Genomic DNA, 14,019 nt, shown 5'->3' with positions numbered 1-14,019 from the left:
GTCCTGCGGGGACAGAGAGACAAACCTGAGACCTGAACCTGGATCTGAAGGATCAGAGGGTTAAACCCCCCCGGTCCCGGTCCCACGTAAAAACTCACGTAAAAACACCGGTGCATCGGCAAAAATAGTCCCCGGTAATTCACTTCCGTTGTGGCTTTTTTATTTGCGTAGTTTTTTTTATTTGCAGAGTTTCTTTATATTTGCAGCGGGGTTTCTTTATATTTGCAGCGGGGTTTCTTTATATTTGCAGCGGGGTCTCTTTTATTTGCAGCGGTGTTTGTTTATATGTGCAAAATTTCTTTTAATTGCAGCGGCGTTTCTTTATATTTGCAGCAGGGTTTCTTTATATTTGCAGCGGGGTTTCTTTATGTTTGCAGCGTCGTTTTTTTATATTTTCAGCGTTTATTTTATTTGCAGCGGTGTTTGTTTATATTGGCAACATTTCTTTTATTTGCAGCGGCGTTTCTTTATATTTGCAGCGGGGTTTCTTTATATTTGCAGCGGGGTTTCTTTATATTTGCAGCGGGGTCTCTTTTATTTGCAGCGGTGTTTGTTTATATGTGCAAAATTTCTTTTAATTGCAGCGGCGTTTCTTTATATTTGCAGCAGGGTTTCTTTATATTTGCAGCGGGGTTTCTTTATGTTTGCAGCGTCGTTTTTTATATTTTCAGCGTTTCTTTTATTTGCAGCGGTGTTTGTTTATATTGGCAACATTTCTTTTATTTGCAGCCGCGTTTCTTTATATTTGCAGCGGGGTTTCTTTATATTTGCAGCGGGGTCTCTTTTATTTGCAGCTGTGTTTGTTTATATTTGCAAAATTTATTTTAATTGCAGAGGCGTTTCTTTATATTTGCAGTGGGGTTTCTTTATGTTTGCAGCGTCGTTTTTTTATATTTTCACCGTTTCTTTTATTTGCAGCGGCGTTTCTTTATATTTGCAACATTTCTTTTATTTGCAGCGGGGTTTCTTTATATTTGCAGCGCTTATTTTATTTTCAGCTGCGTTTCTTTATATTTGCAGCGTTTATTTTATTTGAAAAGCGTTTCTTTATATTTGCAGCGTTTATTTAATTTTCAGCGGCGTTTCTTTATATTTGCAGCGGCGTTTCTTTATATTTGCAGCGGGTTTTCTTTATATTTGCAGCGGGGTTTCTTTATATTTGCAGTAAGGTTTCTTTATATTTGCAGCAGGGTTTCTTTTATTTGCAGCGGCGTTTGTTTATATTGGCAGCGGGATTTCTTTATATTTGCAGCTGCGTTTCTTTATATTTGCAACAGCGTTTCTTTATATTTGCAGCAGGGTTTCTTTATATTTGCAGCGGGGTCTCTTTTATTTGCAGCGGTGTTTGTTTATATTTGCAGCGGCGTTTCTTTATATTTGCAGTAAGGTTTCTTTATATTTGCAGCAGGATTTATTTATATTTGCAGCGGCGTTTCATTATATTGGCAGCGGGATTTCTTTATATTTGCAGCGGCGTTTCTTTATATTTGCAGCAGGGTTTCTTTATATTTGCAGCGGCGTTTCTTTATGTTTGCACCGGGGTTTCTTTATATTTGCAGCGGCGTTTCTTTATATTTGCAACATTTCTTTTATTTGCAGCGGGGTTTCTTTATATTTGCAGCGCTTATTTTATTTGAAAAGCGTTTCTTTATATTTGCAGCGTTTATTTAATTTTCAGCGGCGTTTCTTTATATTTGCAGCGGCGTTTCTTTATATTTGCAGTAAGGTTTCTTTATATTTGCATCAACATTTATTTTATTTGCAGCGGCGTTTCTTTATATTGGCAGCGGGATTTCTTTATATTTGCAGCGGCGTTTCTTTATGTTTGCACCGGGGTTTCTTTATATTTGCAGCGGCGTTTCTTTATATTTGCAACATTTCTTTTATTTGCAGCGGGGTTTCTTTATATTTGCAGCGCTTATTTTATTTGAAAAGCGTTTCTTTATATTTGCAGCGTTTATTTCATTTTCAGCGGCGTTTATTTATATTTGCAGTAAGGTTTCTTTATATTTGCAGCAACATTTATTTTATTTGCAGCGGCGTTTCTTTATATTGGCAGCGGGATTTCTTTATATTTGCAGCAGCGTTTCTTTATATTTGCAGCAGCATTTCTTTATATTTGCAGCGGGGTTTCTTTATATTTGCAGCAGCGTTTCTTTATGTTTGCAGCGGCGTTTCTTTATATTTGCAACATTTATTTTATTTGCAGCGGGGTTTCTTTATATTTCCAGTGCTTATTTTATTTGAAAAGCGTTTCTTTATATTTGCAGCGTTTATTTAATTTTCAGCGGCGTTTCTTTATATTTGCAGTAAGGTTTCTTTATATTTGCAGCGGCGTTTCTTTATATTTGCAGCAGGGTTTCTTTATATTTGCAGCGGGGTCTCTTTTATTTGCAGCGGGGTTTCTTTATGTTTGCAGCGGCGTTTCTTTATATTTGCAGCAGGGTTTCTTTATATTTGCAGCGGGGTCTCTTTTATTTGCAGCGGGGTTTCTTTATGTTTGCAGCGGTGTTTTTTTATATTTGCAAAATTTATTTTAATTGCAGCTGCGTTTCTTTATATTTGCAGCGGGGTTTCTTTATGTTTGCAGCGGCGTTTCTTTATATTTGCAGTAAGGTTTCTTTATATTTGCAGCAGGATTTATTTATATTTGCAGCGGCGTTTCATTATATTGGCAGCGGGATTTCTTTATATTTGCAGCGGCGTTTCTTTATATTTGCAGCGGGGTTTCTTTATATTTGCAGCGGCGTTTCTTTATGTTTGCACCGGGGTTTCTTTATATTTGCAGCGGTGTTTGTTTATATTTGCAAAATTTATTTTAATTGCAGCTGCGTTTCTTTATATTTGCAGCGGGGTTTCTTTATATTTGCAGCGCTTATTTTATTTGAAAAGCGTTTCTTTATATTTGCAGCATTTATTTCATTTTCAGCGGCGTTTATTTATATTTGCAGTAAGGTTTCTTTATATTTGCAGCAACATTTATTTTATTTGCAGCGGCGTTTCTTTATATTGGCAGCGGGATTTCTTTATATTTGCAGCGGGGTTTCTTTATATTTGCAGCAGCGTTTCTTTATGTTTGCAACATTTCTTTTATTTGCAGCGGGGTTTCTTTATATTTGCAGTGCTTATTTTATTTGAAAAGCATTTCTTTATATTTGCAGCGTTTATTTAATTTTCAGCTGCGTTTCTTTATATTTTCAGCGGCGTTTCTTTATATTTGCAGTAAGGTTTCTTTATATTTGCAGCAGCGTTTCTTTATATTTCCAGCGGCGTTTGTTTTTATTTGCAGCGTTTCTTTTATTTGCAATTTATTTTATTTGCAGCTGCGTTTCTTTTTATTTGCGGGTCTCGGCCACCGTACCTACAGCTTCCTCCTAACAATAAACACTTGATCTCTGATTTCGTGTCTGTCTTTGACACCCAGGTTTCCACCGACCGTAAGAGCAGCGTGGGCCAGGGAACTAAGTACCAGTCTCTCTGAGGAACTAAGTACCAGTCTCTCTGAGGAACTAAGTACCAGTCTGTAGCAGGGTGGATGCTACGGGGGCCCGCCCGAAGGATGGAGAGACACGAAGCTTGTGCAGACCCTTTTTATTTCTCAATTAAACACCCAGACCACCCACACACAGTGCACAAGCACCTCCGCATGACAGCAGCTCCTCCGACCCTTTTCTGCTGTCCAGCTCTGCGTTATAAAGGCAGGCCGGGTGGAGGCGTGGCAGCCACTCAGGTGGATGGGACACAGGTGCGTGTCCCGTCAACCTCTCCACCCGGCCACACAGTCTCTCTGAGGAACTAAGTACCAGTCTTTCTGAGGAACTAAGTACCAGTCTTTCTGAGGAACTAAGTACCAGTCTTTCTGAGGAACTAAGTACCAGTCTTTCTGAGGAGGCATTAGCAAGAATCCAAACATGTTCAGTTAATGCCAGACTCAGATTGATTCAGTATAAAGTTATACATAGGCTTCACTATTCAAACATTAAACTGAACAGAATGTATCTTATAATATCTTCAGAATGCACAGATGGTTCACTAGCACCTTTTCAGGTTTTGTCCTTAAAGGGATTGTGACATGAAAAACACATTTTTCTTGATTTTTTGTGTTTTGTTGGGTGTCTTGACATCAATTACACCCAAAAAACAACGAACTTTTAACATTCAGTGTATTGTGTGCTTTCTGGGATTTTCCGCATAACTATGCAAAAACTGCGCATGTGGTTTGCTGGCGGATCGTTACGTATAGACCCGCTAAATCACCGCCCCCTCCACCCAGCTCCCTGCCTCCTCTCCTCTCCAGTGCACCATAAAGGCTGATTTATGGTTCCGCGTTACACCGAAGCAGAGCCTACGGCGTAGGGTTACGCGGCGACGCGCACCGTACGCTGAACCCTACGGCGTAGGCTCTGCGTCGATTTAACGCGGAACCATAAATCAGGCTTAACACGGAGCAGTTTAGAGCCTCTTCTGTTCTAATCACCGGAGGAAAACTGCTAAGAAGACCCGCGGCCACTGACTGGACTTAAGATAAGGGGACAGTGCTGCTTGCATGCCTTTATTTTTATGATTGTTTGCTGTGGTTCGCCCTGCTGCTTTTCCGTGCATGCTTCGCCTGTCGCTCCCGGCTTAACTCTCCGACGCCGCTGTGAGCGTATGGCTGGAGGAGGAGGAGGTTTGGAGGAGGAGCGGGGCAATGATTGACAGGAAAGGGGGGAAAGGAAGCGTTTTTCACGGCGCAAAAAAACACTGTAATAAAAAGCCAGGAATGGAGTACTAGAGTGAAGTTTTTCTTGTTACACTCTTTTAGACACATTTGAGGGATGTTGGCCAAGACTTTTAATAGTGTTAAAAGCATGTTAAAAATGATGTCACAATACCTTTAATGGTTTCTGGTTCACCATCTATGATTGGAAAGTTTACTCTAAAGACTTTCCCCTGGACCCTAAACTAGCTCTCCCTGGACCTAGACCTGGACCTGGATCTGGACCTGGACCTGGACCAGGACCAGGACCTGGATCTGGACCTGGACCTGGACCAGGACCTGGACCTGGACCTGGACCTGGACCTGGACCTGGTCCTGGACCCTAAATTAGCTCTCTCTGGATGTTCAGAAGCTTCTTGGATTACACTCTTGAGGAACAACAGACGCTGATGCTGGAATGGTTGTGTCTGATAAAGAGAATGATCTTATTGGAAAACTCCTTCACCTCCTTGTTTCAGGAAATGGCTTAATGCGGGTAGTACTTGTACTTAATGCAGTTTGGGAACCACTTCCCAAACTGGGGGGCGCGCCCCCTAGGGGGTCACGGCCTATTGCAGGGGGGGCGCGGTGAGGTTGGAAGGTAGATTAATTTTAAAAAAAAATATATTTTTTTTGCAACCCCGGTTTGTACGGAGCCCCTAAAGGGACACGGATTTTTTTTATATACTGGTAATGAGTTTTACGCGTGCGCGTGAAACCTTTATGCGCGCGCGTAAAACCTTTAAGTGAGCACGTAAAGTTGTTTACTTGCAAGCAAAGTGGTAATGTCCTTATCAGTGGCGATTTTGGTCTGTAAATTTTGGTGGGGCCATGCTGGAAAATCTTATGCAATCAGTATCAAGTGAGAGAAGGGACCACAGCACCTTTGACCACAAAATTGAAGCTGAATAATGCCATCATCACACAAACAGTGCCAATCTAACGACATATATTATCATATCAATAGCGCTACCAAATGGGCACTGTTCAAGAGCTCATATCAAATACTCAAGATCGAAACAGCAACGTGACAACAATAAAAACACAATGCACAAGCACGACCGTGCACGAGCATGGCGTGTACGGCGCACATGCAATACACAGCAATTAATAAAGCCACCACACAGAGTATACCACAGCCAAACAACCATTTCAGCACCACAGACAGGTAAACAGCTCCATCAGCGTCGGGGAGCCCACGTGAGGTTGTGTCCCCCCACACCCACACCCACACATGTATCACCAGTTGCGCATTACACAAAGTCCACTATAATTCAAAGAATATAAGTACATGGTCAGTTCCACTATAAAAATCTGTTAGACTCACCGGAACTCACAAGGAAAGCAGTAGAGCGCCTTTTTTGACGAGCTCCCGGTTAACCAGAGTTTCCTTTGAACCATTCCTTATTAAATGTCCTGGTTTTGTCTTTTCCGGCTTGACAAATGGTTAAATCATCCGGTCGATGTGGTCCCAAACGTTTTATTTCCAACTTCTGCTCAATTGATAAAGTGCTAAATCGCACACTCACCAAATAATCAACTTCATTCAAATAGAAAGAATGAAACGTCACCTATCAATCAAAGTACGTAGCCGGCGTAAGTCGCGCGTCGCCGCGTAACCTACGGCGTAGGTTACGTAACCCTCGGCGTAGGCTCTGCGTTGGTGTAACGCAGAACCATAAATCAGCCTTTATTCTGGCGCGGTTTGAAAAAGACAAGCGAGTGATTATGTACATTCACTGAGTGAATATTATGAAAGTAAAATATATATTTCTCGCTAGAAATAGTTTTTTTTTTATTCAGTCCGCAAATGACGGCGAAAAGCATTCTGGGAAATTCTGGGAACAGCCAATCACAGAGTGAGCTGTTTGACCGCCGTCTGCTTCAATTCAGAGCAGCCAATGAGAGGCGCTCTGGGGCCCTGAGCTCGCGGCCCCACTGTCCAAGCTAGTGTGTGCGCTGTACACGCGCACGCGCGCGCAGCAGTTCACCAGTAACAACATTACAGGCAGAGGGGCCAGCTCCGCTGAGCCCCACCGAGCGGAAACAGAGGAGGCTGGATCAGGCAGGGCGAACTATTTACACACAGTTACACTACAAAAAGTGTCAGCAGATCAAATTAAGTTGCATCAAATGAAAACTGCGGACATTTCATTGGAGACAAATTTATTATGAACTTATGTTTAATGACACATAATCTTCCCCTGCGCAGCTGCGCACTCTGGTGGGGCCGTGCCCCACCGGCCCCTAATGCAAAGACGCCACTGGTCCTTATAATGGAGTCCCAGGTTAAAATATAGCTCAGCTAAATCCTGTAATGCCATTTCCATCATAAACAGAGCAGGAACTGGATGGTTCCTGTTCCAGCAAAACTCCCATGTACTTGTTTTTACTCTCACGTAGAACAACTTTTAGGCGCTCACTTAGAAGTTTTGCGAGAGCGCGTGAAACTTTTTAGTGAGTGCATAAACGTTTTACGTGCTCACGTAAACAACTTTACGTGCTCACTTAAAGGTTTTACGCGTGCGCGTAAAACTCATTATATATATATAAAAAAAATAAATCCGTGTCCCTTTAGGGGCTCCGTAGGTTTGAGAGGATCTGGAACATGAACAAGCCCACCACTCACTGAGAAGGTGTGGGGATTAAAGCTGACATTTCTGCAGAGTGATTGTTGAAATTTTGATTATTTGTTTAGCTTTTGCTGCTGGTTTTTTTCCTCAGGGAGCTGGTTATTTTTGGAAAAAAATATGTTGAAAGTAATGCATACTGTACTGTACAGTAAAAAGTGAAAAAAAAGAAATGTGTTGCACATGGAGCAAGCACTCACATCACTGAAAACATGTGGGGATTAAAGGTGTCATGTTTGTAGAGCAAATGTTCAGATTTTGGCTCCTGTTTTGTTGTTGTTTCAATCTCTGGGAGCTGGTCAGGTTGAAAATCTATTTTTACAGAGATGGACAGTTTTTTCGCACATATGTTCAATATATGAAATAAATTGCAGTCGCATTTGAATGTAAAAGATGTGTGTGTGTTGGGGTCGGGGGAATGAAATGATCTCCGTTATACATTTGGAAAAAACACGTTTGTTTGGATCCAGATTAAGCCTCAGGTTTCTGAAGGTACGGGAACATTTCTGAACTGTATCAGAATAAACTAGCTGGACTGGGCAAGTCTAACACTAACATGATCTAATAGCAGCTCTTTTTCTTTTTCTTCTTTCTTTCTTTCTTTCTTTCTTTCTTTCTTTCTTTCTTTCTTTCTTTCTTTCTTTCTTTCTTTCTTTCTTTCTTTCTTTCTTTCTATGTGTTTGTGTTATTAGTAGAACTTTAATCTACTTTCACCCTGGTTATTTGTTGTCTTGATGTGTTTTGTTACTGTGTTGGTCTTGTGTATATGGATGTACATGTATTCGTGTGGGTGGGGGGAGGTAAGATGGAGAAAACAGACCTGGATATGATGCAAACTATCAGGAAGTTAGTAGAATAACTAACTAGAATAACTAACTAGAATAACTAACTAATAACTGTAGAATATTTCAGTTTTCCATGTTCAATGAACTGAATTTGTGAGTTTGTATCTTATTTTTCTGACATGAATCCTGTAAATTCTTACGGTGCTCGCAATAAATATATATATAAAAAAATAATTACGAGCCGCTCGGCCGTTTAATCCTCCCAGGAATCTGGTGAAGAGATTATCTGAGAACAGAGTTCTGGTTCTGGCCCGGCACACGAAGGTCCAGGTCCAGGACCTGGTCCAGAACCAGAACCTGGACCAGGACCTGGTCCTGGTTCTGCGTCTCAAACTGAATCCAGAACCAGAACCAGAACCAGGACTGAAGTCTGCGCGTGCGCGCGCACTCACGCAAACAGCTGATGTGACGTCACCGCAGAAACTTTCAGGTGAAAAACAGAAGAAAGTTTGGAGAAACTTTGATCAAATTTCGGAGAACGTTCGGTAAAGGTTTTTACTGTAAAGGTATTTTACTATTTACTTAAACTTTAAGTAAATGCCGCTGTTTGTTTAAGGTTTTTCTCTTTTACCTCCAGTGTTTATGTAATAATTGCTCTGTTACAACTATAGAAATAAAAGTGTACAATACAAATACAACTGGATTAAAGGTTCGGTAAAGGTTCGGTCTTTACCGAACCAACACCGAACCTTTACCGAACCTTTGTTCAGTAAAGGTTCGGTGTTGGTTCGGTGTAGGTTCGGACTCCAGACTCTGGTCCAGACGCGTCTGGAAACTCCACATTCCTGCAGGAAAAGTCTGGGAATCTCCGCGGGTTCGGGTTCAGTTCTGTCCAGAACCAGACTGAACTCACCTGGAAGGTTCGGTCCGGTTCTGCTGAAGGTTCTGCTGAAGGTTCTGCTGAAGATTCTCTTCTTCTTCTGGGTTCGGATCCATCTCTAGATCCATCTGTAGATTCTGTTGTTGCGGCTTTTCCTCCTACATGTTTACAGACAAAGACGGAGGGGGCGGGGCCTGGGAAACCAGGGGGCGGGGCCTGAGAAACCAGGGGGCGGGGCCTGGAGGAGAGGTGCCTACAGTCTAAAAAAAAAAATATTTTTTTATTTTACATTTATCTTAGCAGGTTAGTACGACGGGGTATGAGGGCCAAACTAAGACACAAAAAAAATGGAAATTACGAGAATCAAGTCGTAATATTACGAGAATAAAGTCATAATATTACGAGAATAAAGTTGTAATATTACGAGAATAAAGTCGTAATATTACGAGAATGAAGTCGTAAAATTACGAGAATAAAGTCGTAAAATTACGAGAATAAAGTCGTAATATTACGAGAATAAAGTCGTAAAATTACGAGAATAAAGTCGTAAAATTACGAGAATAAAGTCGTAATATTACGAGAATAAAGTCGTAAAATTACGAGAATAAAGTCGTAATTTATGAGAATAAAGTCGTAATATGACGAGAATAAAGTCGTAATTTATGAGAATAAAGTCGTAATATTACGAGAATAAAGTCGTAATATTACGAGAATAAAGTCGTAATTTACGAGAATAAAGTCGTAATTTATGAGAATAAAGTCGTAATATTACGAGAATAAAGACGTAAAATTACGAGAATAAAGTCGTAATTTATGAGAATAAAGTCGTAATATTACGAGAATAAAGTCCTAATATTACGAGAATAAAGTGGTAATTTATGAGAATAAAGTTGTAATATTACGAGAATAAAGTCGTAATATTACGAGAATAAAGACGTAAAATTATGAGAATAAAGTCGTAATTTATGAGAATAAAGTCGTAATATTAGGAGAATAAAGTCGTAAAATTATGAGAATAAAGTCGTAATATTACGAGAATACAGTCGTAAAATTATGAGAATAAAGTGGTAATATTACGAGAATAAAGTCGTAAAATTACGAGAATAAAGTCGTAAAATTACGAGAATAAAGTCGTAATATGAAGAGAATAAAGTCGTAAAATTACGAGAATAAAGTCGTAATTTATGAGAATAAAGTCGTAATATGACGAGAATAAAGTCGTAATTTATGAGAATAAAGTCGTAAAATTACGAGAATAAAGTCGTAATATGAAGAGAATAAAGTCGTAATATTACGAGAATAAAGTCGTAATATTACGAGAATAAAGTCGTAATTTACGAGAATAAAGTCGTAATTTATGAGAATAAAGTCGTAATATTACGAGAATAAAGACGTAATTTATGAGAATAAAGTCGTAATTTATGAGAATAAAGTCGTAATATTACGAGAATAAAGACGTAAAATTACGAGAATAAAGTCGTAATTTATGAGAATAAAGTCGTAATATTACGAGAATAAAGACGTAAAATTATGAGAATAAAGTCGTAATTTATGAGAATAAAGTCGTAAAATTACGAGAATAAAGTCGTAATTTATGAGAATAAAGTCGTAATATTAGGAGAATAAAGTCGTAAAATTATGAGAATAAAGTCGTAATATTACGAGAATAAAGTGGTAATATTACGAGAATAAAGTCGTAAAATTATGAGAATAAAGTCGTAAAATTATGAGAATAAAGTGGTAATATTACGAGAATAAAGTCGTAAAATTATGAGAATAAAGTCGTAATATTACGAGAATAAAATCGTAAAATTACGAGAATAAAGTCGTAAAATTACGAGAATAAAGTTGTAAAATTACGAGAATAAAGTCGTAATATTACGAGAATAAAGTCGTAAAATTACGAGAATAAAGTCGTAATTTATGAGAATAAAGTCGTAATATTACGAGAATAAAGTCGTAATATTACGAGAATAAAGTCGTAATTTATGAGAATAAAGTCGTAATATTACGAGAATAAAGTCGTAATTTACGAGAATAAAGTCGTAATTTATGAGAATAAAGTCGTAATATTACGAGAATAAAGACGTAAAATTACGAGAATAAAGTGGTAATATTACGAGAATAAAGTCGTAAAATTATGAGAATAAAGTCGTAATATTACGAGAATAAAGTCCTAATATTACGAGAATAAAGTCGTAAAATTATGAGAATAAAGTCCTAATATTACGAGAATAAAGTCGTAAAATTATGAGAATAAAGTCGTAATATTACGAGAATAAAGTGGTAATTTATGAGAACTCTAACAGGAAGAGCATCTTCTCCCTGTGTTAAAATGAGGAATATTGAGCATCTTGTGAAGTTATATTTTGGTATCGGTTTCACAAATAAGGAAATACTTCACCTTTTGGCACATCAGCATGGAATTATTATCAGTATAAGGACTTTAAAGCGATTGTGCAAACAACTGTGTCTATTTGGAAGAAGGAACTACGGAAGAGTATTAGGGGCAGGCAGGAGAAAAATACAAGTTGAAATGCTGAGGAAAAAAGGCGAAATTTTGACTTTATTCACGATATTAAGACTTTTTTCTCGAAGTGCACAATAGAAAAAATCTTCCACTCTCAAATGTTTTTTCTCTTGCACGGCCCTGATTCTCTTCCGTAGGTTAGTCCCATTGAGATCCAGGATCTTTTTCAAGGAGACCTGGATAAAAATGGAAGCTTTAAAAGTTACAGACAAAACAACATCATGAACAACAACAATTAAAATGCAAAAAAAAAAAAAATGCAAGAAATCAATGAGCAATATGCATTAGCACTTTATAAATCTGAGAATTGGAGCACTTTAAAGAAAATTGGAGCACTTAATGAAATAACGGGACCATGTGTAATCTGCATTGACACTTTAAATCTCTTTAAACTTTAAACTTTAAAGCACTTTAAACATGACGGTCACTTACTGGTAGGAATTGTAACATGTTTTTATTTCTTATCTTTTCTTTATCTAGCTTAGTCGTGTTTTTAAATGTTGTATTTCATTGTTATATCTCGTCTTCCTTGTTTGCTGGTTCTGATTTTATGTTTTATGTTTGGCAGTGATTTACCGCAGGGACGATGGTGGAAATGAGTCTGTGGCTACAACCATGAATATTTACACTCATGTTCATCAAGATGTACAGTCCCTGTTTACAAATAAATACATTGAATTGAATTGAAAACATCAACAACAACAGAAATAGAAGGACAATGCAAAATAATTCACAAACAGATACAAATACAAACAAATACCTCACAAACAAATACAAATACAAACAAATACCTCACAAACAAATACAAATACAAACAAATACCTCACAAACAGAGTCAGTAAACCCGAGGGATGGGGCAGAACACTGTTCAGCTTTCTCAGGGTAATCTGATATTTTAGTGTTGATTCAGTATAAAAAATTATTTTAGCTTAACTTTTTATTTCATATAAATTATTATTTTTTAATTACCGCCAGAAAATGTAAAGACTGCACAAATAATACTAAATCTAAAAAAATGCTTTGATCAAAATGAGAAAAATCAATCTGGTTATTCTGTTGTCAGTTTATAATATAGTAAAGTAACAAAAATAAATGTCACCGATATATATAAATTAGAAAACTTAGTTTAAATAAGCAAACTAATATTTTTCAACTATTAGAATGAGAAAAAAATAAATCAAATGGAGGACGATCTTTTTAATTCTCTCCTAGATCTGGTGGTTCCTTATCTCCTCTAGATCTTTTTAATTCTCTCCTGGTAGATCTGGTGGTTCCTTATCTCCTCTAGATTACTCCAATATTAAGTTGACATTTACATTGTTCCCGAAATTTTGCCTTTTTTCTCAACATTTCAACTTTATTCCCGACGTTTAGGCTCAGGGACGTGGACTGGTTGCTGTTTGTGTCTCTGTTCCCGTGTCTGTTTGTTAGTTTTTATCCAAACGCAGTTTAACGATGTTTCCGTCCCAGGATGCAGTTTGGACCTGCAAGCTGAGCGGTTGCACTAAAAAAGGAAGAGAAGAAGAGAAGAGCTCCGTCGTCGTTCTGCTCAGGCCACGTTTCCACGTAGCCGGGTGTGGCAGGTGGAGGAGACACTCAGGTGAGTGGGCACAGGTGTGCCCCATCAACCTGTCCACAGGTGTGCCCCATCAACCTGTCCACAGGTGTGCCCCATCAGCCTGTCCACAGGTGTGCCCCATCAACCTGTCCACAGGTGTGCCCCATCAACCTGTCCACAGGTGTGCCCCATCCACCTGTCCACAGGTGTGCCCCATCAACCTGTCCACAGGTGTGCCCCATCAACCTGTCCACAGGTGTGCCCCATCAACCTGTCCACAGGTGTGCCCCATCAACCTGTCCACAGGTGTGTCCCATCAACCTGTCCACAGGTATGCCCCATCAGCCTGTCCACAGGTGTGTCCCATCAACCTGTCCACAGGTATGCCCCATCAGCCTGTCCACAGGTGTGCCCCATTGACCTGTCCACAGGTGTGCCCCATCGACCTGTCCACAGGTGTGCCCCATCGACCTGTCCACAGGTGTGCCCCATCAACCTGTCCACCTGCCTGCCTTCATAAGGAGCAGCTGCTCCAGAGAGGAAGAAAATAGAGCGGAGCGCGACTGCTGCTGCTGAAGCTGAGAGCACGTGTGTCTCGGGTGAAGGAAGAAAATTCCTGTAGCACTAGCCTGTAGCACTAGCCCGTAGCACTAGCCCGTAGCACTAGCCTGTAGCACTAGCCTGTAGCACTAGCCCGTAGCACTAGCCTGTAGCACTAGCCCGTAGCACTAGCCCGTAGCACTAGCCTGTAGCACTAGCCTGTAGCACTAGCCCGTAGCACTAGCCCGTAGCACTAGCCTGTAGCACTAGCCCGTAGCACTAGCCTATAGCACTAGCCTGTAGCACTAGCCTGTAGCACTAACCCGTAGCACTAGCCTGTAGCACTAGCCTGTAGCAC

Source organism: Cololabis saira, chromosome 1, assembly GCF_033807715.1.
Source record: "Cololabis saira isolate AMF1-May2022 chromosome 1, fColSai1.1, whole genome shotgun sequence".
Taxonomy (NCBI): domain Eukaryota; kingdom Metazoa; phylum Chordata; class Actinopteri; order Beloniformes; family Belonidae; genus Cololabis; species Cololabis saira.
The sequence above is the reverse complement of the archived record's forward strand: the minus strand, read 5'-3'. Positions refer to the sequence as shown.